General features: G+C 45.3%; 1 pseudogene; it reads right to left on the bottom strand.

The window, feature by feature from the left end:
- Positions 1–291: 291 nt before the first annotated feature.
- On the bottom strand, positions 292–1,172 carry LOC121450992 (annotated as a pseudogene).
- Positions 1,173–14,678: the final 13,506 nt, after the last annotated feature.

Here is a 14,678-nt window from a genome sequence, read left to right as displayed (position 1 = left end):
AATTATTTTTTTCTTTAATGTTCTCTATGCCTTTAGAACTAGATTCCTCTTTTGTGCTTCTTATCCACAGGTTTGGTCTTCTCACGAGTGTCCCGTGAGCCTTAGAATTCTCGCGGTTGTTGTCTCCTGATTGTGTCTTTGTTGTTGTTTGATTATTCCAGTTTCTGGACCTTATCTTCAAGCTCAGATCTTGATCTTGATCTTCTGCTTGGTCCATTCTGTTGTTGAGATTTTCCACAGAGCTCTTTATGTGAATTATTATATATATATATATTTTAGGTTGTCAGCAATTTAGAAAACCAGTTTATGAGGATACATCCCGTTGGTCAGACAGAAGTGAGAGTGCAGGTAGCCCTGCAGCTGAGGAACAGCTTTGATCTTTGGCAGAATCTGTGAGTCCTCCACTTTCTGATCAACCTTGCGCTGCTCTGTAATCTCTTATTTCTCCTTCTCTGTGTCAAAGATCTCGCCCTCCTGATGCCTGGGCTTATGCAGCTGCTTTTTCTTGAAGTAAGCATCAGTCGGGTGTTTGGGGAGTTTAACTGTGCTGATATCAACTTTTGTAGAGGTGGCGATGACAAACTTCTGATGTGTTCTTCTCAAAGGAACTCTGTTGAGGGCAAGAGGTCCTGTCACAAGCAGTAAACCACTGCCCAGTTGCTTCAGGAAAACCACTCTCTTGCCCCTGTGGCGCCCGGTAAGGATGATGAGGACAGTCCCAGGAGTGATGCTGGCACGCAGGCGTCTCACATGCTGACTGAAGGGCTTTTTGCCATGGCTCAGCAGCTTCCGAGGCACATCTTCAGTAGGATAATACCTGGGCATTTTTCGAAGCTTAACCACCCGGGTACCACCATTCTTGTCACCACCAACTGGTTTTGTGACAGTGGCAAGGACCTTTTCCTTTTTCTTCTTCTTTTCAACCTTGGTTTTTGCAGCTGTGTATTTCCTTTTGTACATGGCCTTTCTGGAATACAGCAGATCGGGAATACCTGCCAATTCCTCTAACAAGGACTGGATTTCGGCTGCAATGGGGCTTCCCCTTCTTGAGCTTTCTAGCCTTAGGGTCACCCTTTTTGGCTGCACCAGCGGCAGGGGCATCACCGCCAGCCTTCTTGGCTGCAGGTTTCTTCTCTTTTGTATCAGGTTTCTCGCCTTTTTCACCCGCCATCTTGCAAGATGGGAAAGAGGAATTATTATATTTTTTACTTTCAACTTGTCACTTACTTTTTCTTCAGTATCTCTGTATCCTTTTTAAATTCCTTTTTCTTGTCTTGCATCAGCTACCTTATTTCATTAAGCTGTTTGTTATTGTCTCAATCAGGAGATTATTTTCTCAACATCATCACTGAAGCAATTACCCATATTGTTCTATTATTAAATAAAACTTGGGAGTCAGATATCAGGATAAAAACCTGGTTGATCAGAGAAGCAACCGTGACCTCCTCTCTCTCGTCCTCCTCAATCAAAAAGTGCCGTGAATCTTTCTAGGCCTCTCCCTACTAATCCCTGTGTATCTCTCTATATGTCCTGGGTCCATCAAGAACTCTGTGGCTAATTCTGATCAGCTAGTAGCTAACTCCACCCTCTGATTCGAGGTAAACTTTATCGGCAGTCTCGAGAGTGTCAGAGCACAATCAAAATATCCCACAACAAACCGCTAACTTGTAACCCAAATTCAAGAATTCATTAGAAAGATGGTTCACGGGCCGGGCGATGGTGGCGCACACCTTTAATCCCAGCACTCGGGAGGCAGAGGCAGGCGGATCTCTATGAGTTCGAGACCAGCCTGGTCTACAGAGCTAGTTCCAGGACAGGCTCCAAAGCCATAGAGAAACCCTGTCTCGAAAAACAAAAACAAAACAAAACAGAAAGATGGTTCACTATGATTAGGCTGGCTTTGTTCCAAAGATACAGGAATGGTTCAACATACATAAATAAGCATGCAATAAATGTAAAATGTCACATAAATGGACTGAAGAACAAAAACCAGAAGATCATCTCAGTAGGTGCAAAAAGAGCTTTTGACAAAATCCAATAGACCAACACCTGAAGAAAGTGGGAATAGAAGGAACATACCTCAACATAATAAAGATTATATGTGGCAAACTTATAGCTAACATTATACTGAATGAGTTGAAAAATCAAATATTTCCAGTCACACTAAGAACAAAATATGACTGTCATATTTCTCCATTCATGTTCAATATCCTATTAGAAGTTTTAACCACATCAGTAAGACAAAGTAAGGAAATAAAACAAATACAAACAAGAAAAAACACTAAAGTATCTTTATTTATAGGTTATGATTTTATACAAAAGAGACCCTAAAGACTCCACCAGAAAAATATTAGGCTGATTAAATTCTTTCAGCAAAGTGGCAGGATGCAAAATCAGCACACAAAAACAGGGGCTGCACTGTATACCAATAACAAACATGCCAAGCAAGAAATCAGGAATAAAATCTCATAATTGCCATTAAAAACATACCTTCTGTCTTAGTTAGGGTTTCTATTGCTGTGAAGAGACACCATGACCACTGCAACTCTTACAAAGAAAAACACTTAATTGGGGTGTCTTACATTTTCAGAGGTTTAGTTCATTATCATCACGGTGCAACATGCTGGCAGGAAGGCAGACATGGGACTGGAAAGGGAGCTGAACATCCTACAATTTGACCTGCAGGTCAAGAAGTAGTCTATGTCATGGGGCATAGCTTGAGCATAGGAAACCTCAAAGCCCACCCTCACAGTGGCACACTTCCTCCTCCAAGGCCACACCTACTCCAACAAAACCTAATACTGCCACTCCCTATAAGCTTATGGGGGCCATTACAACCAAGCTACCACATCTTCTAACCAAGAAAAATGAAAGACCTCTACAATGGAGAAAGAAATTGAGAAAGTCACTGAAAGATGGAAAGACTTCTCTCATGGATTAGAAAATTCACTACTGTGAAAATGATTACATAGTTATTTTACCAGAAGCCAATCTACAGATACAATATAGTCCTCATCAAAATTCCACTGCCATTCATCATTTAAAAAAAAAGAAAATCTTAAAATTCATTTGCAAACTAAAAATCTTCAGATAAACAAGTCAGCCTGGGGCAAAGGGACAGTCAGCAAAGACTGGAAGAATCACCATATACAATGTAACTTCAAGTTGTCTTACAGAACCATAAATACAAGTACAGTATGGTTCTGGCACAAAAACAGACATGTAGATCAATAGTGTAGTCACAAACCCATCCAATTCCAGCTGTCTGGTTCCTTTTACTGTGATACCCAACATAGTTGTTGGAGAAAAGACTGCCTCTTTGACAAAGGATGCTGGGAAAAGTGGGTATCTACATGCACAAGACTGAAACTAGATCCCAATCTCTCACACTGTACAAAAATTAACTCCCAATGTTTTGAAGTTGATAATGTAACACCTGTTGCTGCGAAATTGCTAGACAAAGAGGCAGGAAAATCTTTTGAAGATAAAGATATAACCAAGGACTTTTGACAAGGACTCTCATGCTCAGAAAATAAGGTCGACAGTCAACAAATGGAACATCATGAAATTAAAAAGAAAAAACAATGAGTGAAGAAGCTTACAGAATATATATGACAGAGAATATCTAGAATATACAGAGAATTCAAAAAAGTAAAAACTAAAAGGGTCAAAGAATTGAGTAGACCGTTCTCAGAAGAGGTGCAAATGGCCAATATCTATCTTTAGAATAACCATATGACTATGACCTAGCTATTGTCAAACTTAATTTTTTTTTAAAGTAAAGCTGGTGACTGTGAATGGCTTACACGTATTACCCTGTTGACAACAATTATGCATTTTAATTTCTTGGTAGTTTCTTTCATGTATATGAATGAAAAAAGAAAGGAAAGGAAAGGACATGACTGCTCCTAGGGATGGTGGAGGAGAAATTTTATCATAGACATGTGGGAGAGCATAGGCAGGCAGGGACATCTGGGAGAGTTCAGAGTGGACATGACGGGGCTGAGCTGGGCCATGTGGAGAGTGGGGAAGGACAAGGAAGAAGAGACAGAGGAACCAGGTGCAGTAACCAGGTGACCCAAATGTCTGGATTATATAGGAAAGTCTCTGGGGGAAGGGCAGCCCAGCCCTTGGCCTGGAGAGTCCAGGGTAGTCGGGGTATGCTGCCATCCATATCCTGTAGCAGGTAGGCGTTGAGGGATGCTGGAGAACCTGGCAACTAGGTCTGCATTGATATTTTAAGTAGGCACCTCAGATTTGAAGCTTGATAGTACATAATTTTTGTCCCCCAAGACCCTTCTGCTCCTTCCTGTTAAAACCCTTCTTCCCAGTAAGCCTCTCTCCCACTTTCATGTCTCCTTTCTGCGTGTCCCATTTAGTTTAATTGGAATTTCTTGTATGCGTGTGTGTAGGAGGTTATTCAGGACCATAGGCAATGTATCCGTGGCTACCCTTGTGAAGAAAATGACATCCCCTACCTCCAGCAACCATTAACTGCCAGTGTCAGCCCAGGGAGCGCTGGGGCCTCGTGGGTTCCTCTGCCACCCATGACGATAGGTTAAGTCAGAGAGGTGTCATGCCGATAACCGCAGCGGCAGTGTGCTCATGAGTGCAGCAGCTGTGTCCTACCCAGAGGACATCTCTGTGCTGTATGCCCCCCCGCCCCCATCCTCTGGCTCTTAAGCGCCTTGTCTCACCCTCCTGTGCTGGTCCCTGGCTGTTCCCCAGGGATGGAGATATCCCTGTAGGGTGGGGCACTCCATCACCTATGCTTGACACTTTGGCCAGTTGTGTGTTTCTGAATTATCTCTCTGTCTCCGACAAAGGCTGACTGTAGCATTAGTTTTCAATGACAGACCGAGAATTAAGGATAATTATGTTGAAGAGACCTGGTCAGTCATCCTCATCAACTTAAACCATGAAACCCAATGTGGACGAGTTCAACCGAACCGCCACACACGGGCTGCCCATGCCTGCTTCAGCTTTACCAGGACATAAATATCAAAATTTCAATGTTTTATAAGCTGTATCTCTTTAAAAACCAGTTTCAAAAAATCATTTTGATAACTTGAAACCTTAAAATGAAGTAATGGCTATTTATAATCATATCTTAATCCGTGCGACTGGAAAGATGGCTCTAGTTAAGAGCACTGGCTGTTCTTCCAGAGGACCAGGATCCAATTCCCAGCACCCACATGTGACTCTGATGTCTGTAACTTCAGTTCCGGGGCACCTGCTGCCCTCTTTGCCCCCTGTGGACACCAGGCATCCATGCAGCACGCAGACATCCATGCAGGCAAAGCACTCATACACAGAAAAATCAGAATAATTTCCAAATAAGTTGAAGCCTGTGGCTGCTACTTTTTCTGTCTTGAAAATTGAAACATTAACAGAAACCTGCTGTTACTGAATCCAAAGCCGCTTTAGAGATTTGTTTTTCTTACGTAATTCTAGTCAATCTGGTCAGTTCCAGTAGAAATGTAAACATAAAAGGAATTGACTCATTTAAGACTTAAAAAGCGATACTTTATGTCTTAAGGTCTACAATTGTTTACACAAAAGTCTAAAAGCACTTCTCGATAAATCCATAGTAACTGGCTGAGATGCGGTCAAACCAGAAAAATGTCTGTGGCTGTTACTGTTCATTTTATGAGATAAATATAGGATCACATATAAGATGGCCTATTGTGTTTTGAGCGTTGTCTGGCGTCTGACTTCTCATCTCTTTCAGACATCAGCACAGCACCAGAGCTACATCCTTGGACCTTTCCAGACATAAGTATATAAGCATCTGGGGGCAGGAGACTGAGCCAGTACGGACCTTGGAGTTAGGGAGCTGGGACAGCCGACTGAGGTGCTGTAAACCGGTCAGCCTCCCTCCCTGCAGTTGCCAAGCCTCTACGGAGCCACTCTGCCCCCTTCTCTGGTGGGAGGCTGACCTGAGCTTCCCTACTGGACTTGGCAAACCTCGAAGGATATTCAGACCTTTAACTTTCCTGGTATTTCTCCAGGTCCCGGCCCTGCCAGGTTATCTCTGTAAGAACTGAGTCTGAAGAAGGAAATAAAATGAAAATTCACGCTGACCTTACCTCACCCAGCAGGAGCAGACCTTACTTAGACTGTGAGGGACATCACAAGACCCAGCGGCATGGGGACTAGAATGTAGGAGAGCACAGGGCACACGGTGTGAGTGGGGTTTTTATAGCTAAAGGTAAGTTAGGGATGGACAAGGGACAGAGCGAGGGAAATAAGCTGAGTATTTTTCTAGATAAGCTTTCTTTAAAATTTGAAACTATAGGTCCTGCTGTCTGTTTCAACATTGGGGGGTGGGGTCAGCTGCTTTTCTTTTGCAGCCTCTGGGAATTGTACAAATAGTCAGCTTCCTGGAACTTTGAGCCAGTTTAGAGCCTAAGTTTTAAGAAAAGGTGGGAATTTCCCTTTTTCCAGATCATTCGTGTGTGTGTGTGTGTGTGTGTGTGTATTTGTGTGTATGTATGTATATGTGTGTGTGCACACATACACATGGCATAGGGGAACCATTTCTTTGGAGGTAAGTACTTCCTGCTGACAGGAAGAATTGTCATTTTGGGATTCTTGGGTCTGGAGTGACTCTCTCTTGACTTTCTCTTGCCTAGTGTGGTAGACCGGGTGATAACAGTAAGCAGTCCAGGAGGAATCCCTCCACAAAGTTTAAATGACAAGGTAAAAATGTAGGAAGGGCATGAGTGGGGGAGGGGCAAGGGTGGGAGGGAACACTTGTATTGAGATTTTTGTGCCTGGCTTCTAAGTCTTTGGGCCTAGTCCTGGGCTAGTTTTGATTTGTTGGTGCAGAAGCAGCCAAGTTCCTATAGAAGAGTACATATTCCTCTGTGGGCTGCAGGCAGGGGCCTCGCCCTCTGGAGTTTTAGAGCCCCTGGGTGGCCAAAGAATCAGGGAGATCCTGGAGCCGATCTAGAAATCTCCTTAAGGCTTCCTCAGATGGGGAGAGACGGAGGTTAAGTGATGTAAAGGTACCTAGGCCTGCTACCCAGTTCCTGAAGAGGATGCCCAGAGTTGTTAGAAAGGGGTGACCCCATGGCCATTTTTTGCTTTTATTGGAATGGAGGCCAGTGTGGGGAGTGGGGTGTCTGGAGGGATGAGAGAAATGGTCCCTGTCCAGTTCCTAGGTAGGCAGATGGAGATGTTTGAGCAGCATCTAGGACAGCCCCATGCTGTAGGCCACTGGGTGCAGTTTAACCTTTCCAGTTGTGCCAGAAGGAAAATGAGTGCCCTGGGGATAAGGTGGTGCCAGGTTGTAACCTGACCAGGTGAGATTGGTTAATTGCGGGGTTTTCCAGAATTAGGTGGAAGGACTGGTGTCAAGGAGAAACCGGTAAGGTGTGGGGGTATTTAGAAACCAGCGACTGGTAGTGGAATCAGATATGAATGGGGAGGGTTTGGGTTTTTTGGAAAAGACTTAACTAGCCCTGGGAAATTAAGTCTCTTCTTTTGCCCTCAGCGATAGCAGGAACCTTTGGGAGATGCAAGCAGATTGAAGGTTAAAGACCAAGTAAGACAGGCGTTCTGAAGAGCCTCGTGCTATAGGGGAGTCTTACATGCTCCTTTTCCGGGAAATCTGGTGAAGGTGAGGTTGCCTTGGCATGGTGGTAGGTTACCAGCAGCAAGGGATGACGGGAAGCGAGGCCTCTGGACACATAAGGGGGCCTGATAAGCTAGGGTTCCTGGGCTTAGAAAGGGCCTTAAAGCAGGTACTGTGAGAGGAGGAGGGTTTTTTTATGCTGGAGAAAGTTGATTGATCATGATTCCTTTTCCTGAGTCCTCTAAACTAGTCCAGAAATCTCCCTGTGTGTTTCTGAATTCAGAATCAATCCACAGGACACCCTTTAGGTTGCTTAGTATTGTATGTGAGGGGCACAGTGAAGAAAACCACAGAAATGGCCAGTCCATGGTTGTTCAGGGGAGGGGATGGGGGTAGAAAAGAGAGAGAGAACACCCAGAGCCATCTAGAAGAGTCCAGAGCAGAGAGAGAAAGAAGGCTGGACATGGTCAGGGCTCTCTGCAAGAGATGGGAGAATATGAGGATAGTGAGGGGGAACAGGGGGAGGGGACCTTGCTGGTAAAGAGACTGAGGATCCAGAGCAGCCTTGGGGTAGCATAGTGCAGGTGGGATGGCAAGGGAGAAGGGCCAGGAGACTGGCATGGGGCTTGGGAATGTATAGTGAGTACTTGTGAACAGGGACTGTTTAAGAGCCTGGAGGCCAGCATGGGCTTGTCTGCAACCACAGGTATATGTCAATGGAGATACATTAGTCCCTTCTGCCAGAGACAGGGGAAATGACTCCTTTTGGCAGAAGAAAACCATTTCATAAGTTCCTGGGCAATGCTGGCTTTTTTTCTAACTGCCAGAAATCCCTCTATTGCCTAGTTTGAGTTGGTCCTAGACTCAACTTTGGACCAAGTCAGTGGGCCTGCTCTTTTTGTGGGGGAGGTGTTGGGGTGGGTACCCTTTGGGCCTGATAAGTATATATTCAAATTCACAGATGTCAGTACAAGTGAAATGAAAACCCAAAGGTGAAGTAAGTCAAGCAGGAAGAGGTTTGGGAAATGCCTGGTTAGCTGCCTGGGAGGGGCGGAGGCTGAAGGAATCAGCAAGCCAGACAGAGGTGGTTTGCGTGAGAAATGTCCCTCACAGGTTCATGGTCCCCAGTTGTTTGCACCCTTGAGGAATTCTATGGAACCTTTGAGAGGTGTGGCCTTGCTAGAGGATGCATGTCACAGGGGGAGGCTTTGAAGGTTTACAGCTTTGCCCCACTTCCTGCTCTCTTTCTGCTTCCTGTATGTGGATAGATGTGATCTCTCGACTTCCTGGCTCCTTTTGCCAAGCCTTGTCCATCTCCATCCCTGTGACTTCCTCTGTAACTGTAGACCAAATAAACTCTTCCTTCTACAAGTTCCCTATTGTATCACAGCAACAAAAAGTAACCAAATCCCATTTTGAGCAGTCAACTTTTCAACTGGGAGACGGCCCGGCTGTCAGCTTCACTATAAACAGTGTGAACTCAAAACTCTCCTTAAACCTGGTCCTGGTGGCATTTGCCTTTAATCCCAGCAGTCGGTAGGCAGAGGCAGATGGATCTCTGTGAGTTCAAGGCCAGCCTGATCTACAAAGCTAGTTCTGGGACAGCCAGGGCTACACAAAGAAACCCTGTCTCAAAAACAAAAACAAAAAAACAAAAATCAAACAACAAACCCAACTCTCCCTAGTGTTTGGACCCAACTTGTCTTGCTTGTTAAGCAGAAGCCAGGGAACCCTGATTGTCAATGTTGAGAACAAGGACAGAAGGCACTTCTGAATGCATAGATGGCCATTGTGATAGAAGTTAGCAATGCAATTCCACGAGGTAAAGTGTTGCCATGATGCCCTCTCTGATGAGGAACACAAGTGGGGGCAAAACAGAGACGAGAGCAACGGTTCTCGGCCTGCGGGTTGTGACCCTTTGTAGCTGGGGGGCACCACAAGATGAGGAACTGTATTATTAAAAGGTCGCAACATTAGGAAGAATTGAGAACCACTGGACTAGAGCATCACCACAAAGAATAAGCCACGAGATCTTTGCTTTCGCGTTGTTTCCTAGGACTAGCCATGGCAGGTTGTCTGGAGGACCTAGTGAGGAAACCCCACCTAAGAAACCTGAGGGGGTCAAGGCCAGACCCATGGTTGGTGAAGGTCTGAGCGGAAGAGTCAAACGTAGTAGGGCTACCAGGGCAGGACCCTTTTCAGCAAGTCTGTGTCCTATCAGATAGAACTCCCTGGTGGCCGCCACTGACATCTCTAAGCCAAGACCAGGCAGCTGTGGGTCTGTACATGCCACCCCGGGAGTAGCAGTTGCTCCAACCTGGCATCCAGCTGCCTCCTACTTTGTCCCATTGCTGTTGGCGCTCTCCCATCCGTCAGAAAAACACATGCTCCCTTCTGAGATCCTGGTATTGTTAGTATAGACTTCCATAGGGGACAGAGGCTGGGAGATGCTAAGGGACCACACTGCTCATGGAGTTTACTGATGAGTGTTTCCCTCCCAGGGAAAGTGGAAGGGAGCCTCTTTCTTTCAGTTTGGCCACAAGGATGCACTTGTGCAGGAACAAAGGACACACTAAGGGCCAGCTTATTGTTTGGGAGTCAAGCCAACAAATACAGATTATCATTTAAAAGTCACTCCCGAAAGCATTCCATCTGGTTTAAACAAACAGACTTCAGCTCTCACATAAGCACTACATATGAAAAGACCAAGCACTCTGGAATGCATCAAGCAGTTTTCTCTATTTGGATCTGTTCTGTCTACCAATTTAATAGTTAAAAGCCAACTTCTGCCTCCAGGAAGTCCAAATAACTGTCCAGGACATTTGTATATACAGCTATCTTGCTTTCCTGTGGGAACACAGCCCGCACTGCCATCTGCGCATGCTCACCCTGCACCCAGCAGAGTCCTGAGGTCATTCAGGAAGCTTGTGCCCGGTTGGCAGCAACAGAATGCACTCTAGTACTAAAGCACACACGAGACTCCATGCAGCACATAGCGCCCGTCTGCGCTCTATGCACTATCATACAGTTCCTGAGCTTCAGGCAAGGGGCTGGAGGTTGAAACACACAAAGACACACAGACAGAGAGACATAAACACAGACCTCTAGTCACTGGTAAGAACTTTATTCAATAGCACCATAGAGGCTATATATACCCATCAGTCAGGTGGGCCAACAGGTGAAAACCTTATCCTCTGATCCTCAAGGCCAAGGCAACACGTGCCCGTGAAGCAGAGCTGGTAAACAACTTTGACACAGCTTTCAGTGACTCAAATCAGAAGGAAAGTAAAGATCTCTAGCAGGGAAGAGCAGCTGGAGGCCAGGACTCCAAATGGTCCCAACAACTCCAGGAGATTCCTTGGATTGCAGCTGCGGTGATTAGCCATTCGCAGCCTGTCAGGGCAAGTTGTATACTGAAGGGGGCAGTGTGTAAAGATGCGGGTGGGGTCTGGTCCCTTCTAGTCATGGCCCTGTGTCTTCTGATACAGGGAAATAAGCTCTTGTGTTCTGCCAGTGAGCTGGACTTGCTGTGAAGGACCATTCTAAGAGTGGAGGAACATTCCCCAAAGTCCATACCTTCCAGCCTGAATACTGGAACAAACTCAAGATCAAATGACCTGGATCCAAAGAGATAGCTCAGGAGTACAGTGGCATCAGGCAATAACCAGGTAAAAAGCAACCCAAAGCTCCACTGGTCACTCTCCCCAAGGCAAGCTACTCCCTGTGGAGTACTGGTCTACCTCTCTCTCAGTCCAGCCTCACTGCTCACCTTTATACCTGCCTCACGTGGCCTGAGACTCCTGGGATCTGTAGTGATATTTCATTTGTTTTTTAATAAATAAAGCTTGCCTAAAGATCAGAGAGCAAAACAGCGACAATGGTCAGCCTTCCAGACCAGGCAGCGGTGGCACACACCTTTAATCCCAGTAGCCACACTAGCTAGCCACAGAAGCCAGGCGGCAGTGGTGCACGCCTTTAATCCCAGCCCTAGAGAGGAATATAAAATGGGAGGACACAGCTCTCACACAGTCTCATTCTGAGATTCCTGGAGCCCAGATCGCCATTTCGGTTGGAAGTCGAGGTAAGAACCAGTGGCTGGCTGCTTTGTTTTTCTGATCTTCAGGTTGAACCCCAATACATGTCTCTGGGTTTTTATTATTCATGCTACAGGGTTCAATTTTTTTTCCAAGACAAGAGTTTCTATGTTATACGAGAGCCGCTTCTTTGTTCCTGGCTGCTCAGCCCTGAAATAATCACACAAAAACCATATTATTTGGAATACTGTTTGGCCAATAACTTAAGTGTATTTCTGGCTAACTCATATCTTAAACTAACCCATTTCCATTAATCTGGCTGTGGCTTACCGGGTAAAGTTCTGGTGTCTGTCTCCAGCAGGGCTACATGGTTTCTTTCTACTCTGCCCTTTTTCTTCCTGCATACAGCCTAGCTTTCCCTGCCTAGTTCTGTTCTGTCTTGCCATAAGCTCAAAGTAATCACAGAGGGGAATCCCACATCACCTCCCCTTTTCTGTTTAAATAAAAAGGAAGGTTTTAACTTTAACAAGTAAAACTGCAGATAACAAAACAGGTATCAAGCAAGAATTACAGTCACAATATTTATATTTACTTTATCTTTTATCATAACTAAGGAAAACTGTAATTATATATTCCTTCAACTCCATCAAAGACTCCAGGAGGATATAATATTACCTAAGTAAAGAGGAAGTGTATTGTAAGCAACTTCCAAAAGTCTAGAATTGACAGAGACATCTCACTGCCTGAACAGTCACCCAAAGTTCTTCTGTATCATTGGGGCATCCATGTTCAGCCTACATGCCCATAGTATCTGGCAGACTTTTCCATAAAGCAAGAAATTTCAAAGACAGTTCTGCAGTTTGTCAGTCACTTTTTTTCTGTGTCCTGCAGAATATCTGGCAGACTCTTTCATGAAGCAGGAACCCTGAAGGACTGTCTCACCTTTAGGCAAGTTCAGCAGTCATTTTTCTATGGGTCCTGCATGTCTAGTTCATACAGCATAACATCAAGCAATCCAGACAAGAGAAGTTTCTTGCCCAAATGGCTAGCAAACTCCATAAGGAGCATCTTCAATGCCCATCATCCTCTTGAAGTAATTGGTGCTGCCAGGAGCAAATGTGTATCATGACATAAAAAGTCCTAAGTTCTTAAAACATTTTAAATGTCATATTCTGTATTTGAATACATATTTGAAAGATTTGAAGAATACCTATCTAACTGAAATATATCTCTATATATTTAGAAAACCTAAGTAATACGACTACACATTTGATGGTTATCTATTAACCTATATTTCTTAATTATACATTATATTTTCAAATGAACTGTACAATTTGTATCAACAGCTCAAGAGCCACACCAATTCAAATCTCTATAGCACTATGCAGTCTTGGCTGTCCTGGAACTCACTGTGTAAACCAGGCTGGCTTTTGAACTCTGAGATCTGCCTACTTCTGCCTTCAGAGTGCTGGGACTAAAGGCATGTGCCACCATGTCCACCTTGACCCCTGGGTTCTTTCAGTGAGAGCCCTAGCCAAGACTGGAGGAAGAAATGATGCAGCGGGTTTCTGAAATCCCTGCTTCCTGCTGTGGGCTTGGAATAAGTGGAGAGAGAATGTGACAAAGCTGTGTAAGCCTGTCCCTGCCCCCACTGCCTAGTTAACCCGCAATCCTGGGAAAGGCAAGGAAACCATGCCTCAGCCTAAAAACACCTGGCAGATTCAGAGTGGAGACTTGGGTGTTCCACTTTTGCAAAACTGGTTTTAGTGTTTGGCGTACAATGGACCAGGCTAAATGGACCTGGATCTGTAGCAGAATCCTGTCAGCTGCACCCCTGCTGTGGTTGGAATAGGAATTGTCCCGATGCTCAGTTCTCAGCTGGTTGTGCAGTTTTGGGAGGTAACAGAGCTTTAGAAGCTGGGATATACCTAGGGGAAGTAGGTCACGGAGGGAGATGGGCTGTCCTTAAAGTTGTACCTGGCCTCTGTCCCTGTCTTGCATCCTTTCCAGTCTATTGTAAGGAGAGCAGCCTCTGCCGTCCATTCCTGACTCCACGATGCTCTGCTCTCACATACACAGCTATGCACTGGATCATTTGAAACCCCGAGCCAAAATAAATTCTTCCTCTTAAGTCATTTATATCTGATACTTTAGCAATGATAAAAGTGACTGAGACAGTCCTCAGAGGGCAGCAGCCTCTCCAGGGACCTCCACTCTACTCTCAGTCTGGGATCTAGCATCTCCTGCAGCCGCCTGTGAACTCCAGCCACACCTGAGGACCTAGCCTGGTCCTGTCTGGCTGTGCTGCTTACGCTCTGCTCTGTGGGACTGTGACTGATTTAGTATAACCTCCCTCTGCTCTAGCAACCTCCTCCTGTTCCAGTGATCGCAGGGAGGAGGCCCCTTTTGCACCGTGCACAGCTAGCTGGAACCCCTTTGCTCCCTAAGCACCAGTTTTGCTATGAGATGCAACTGAGGATTTATCATGATGCGTTGTTGCCCTGAGCTCACTTTGACTTTTTCCTCTTTATGTTTGAGAAGCCGTCCCCATCTGCCCTCCACACTCTGTATTTTTGTGTGTTTCTTTGTTGTGCTTTGTTCGGCTGTCAGACATATACTTTTCCCACTCTTTGCTTCCTGTCCCTCTCCTTCCTGGGGCAGACAGCTGCCTGACAGACGCCATAGTTTAACATCGGTTCCAGAAGGAGCCTTTGTGTTTGATTTCTGTCCTCAGCAAGGTGGTACTACTGACTGGTTGAGAAAATGTATAGTCAGCCTAGTGTGCTGGTACACACCTTCGATTCCAATACTCAGGAGGCAGAGGCAGACAGATCTCTGTGAGTTTGAGGCCAACATGGTCCCCATTGTGAGTTGCAGGCCAGCTATGGCTACATAGTGAGACTTTGTCTTAAAAATAAACAAACCAACATACAGTACCTCTAGAGTCAAAGGTATCAATATTTAATAGAAGCGAAATGAGAAGAGAAGCAGGAGGGTTAGAAGGATGGAGATAGCAGGGATGGTGTAGAGCAGGTGCACAGAGAACAGGTCACAGAAGTCTGAGA

This window comes from Microtus oregoni, unplaced genomic scaffold (genome assembly GCF_018167655.1).
Source record: "Microtus oregoni isolate MIOR12 unplaced genomic scaffold, Mior012 000007F_ref0000211, whole genome shotgun sequence".
NCBI classification, from domain to species: domain Eukaryota; kingdom Metazoa; phylum Chordata; class Mammalia; order Rodentia; family Cricetidae; genus Microtus; species Microtus oregoni.
Note: the sequence above shows the minus strand (reverse complement) of the source record. Positions and strands in the feature narration are given on the sequence as shown.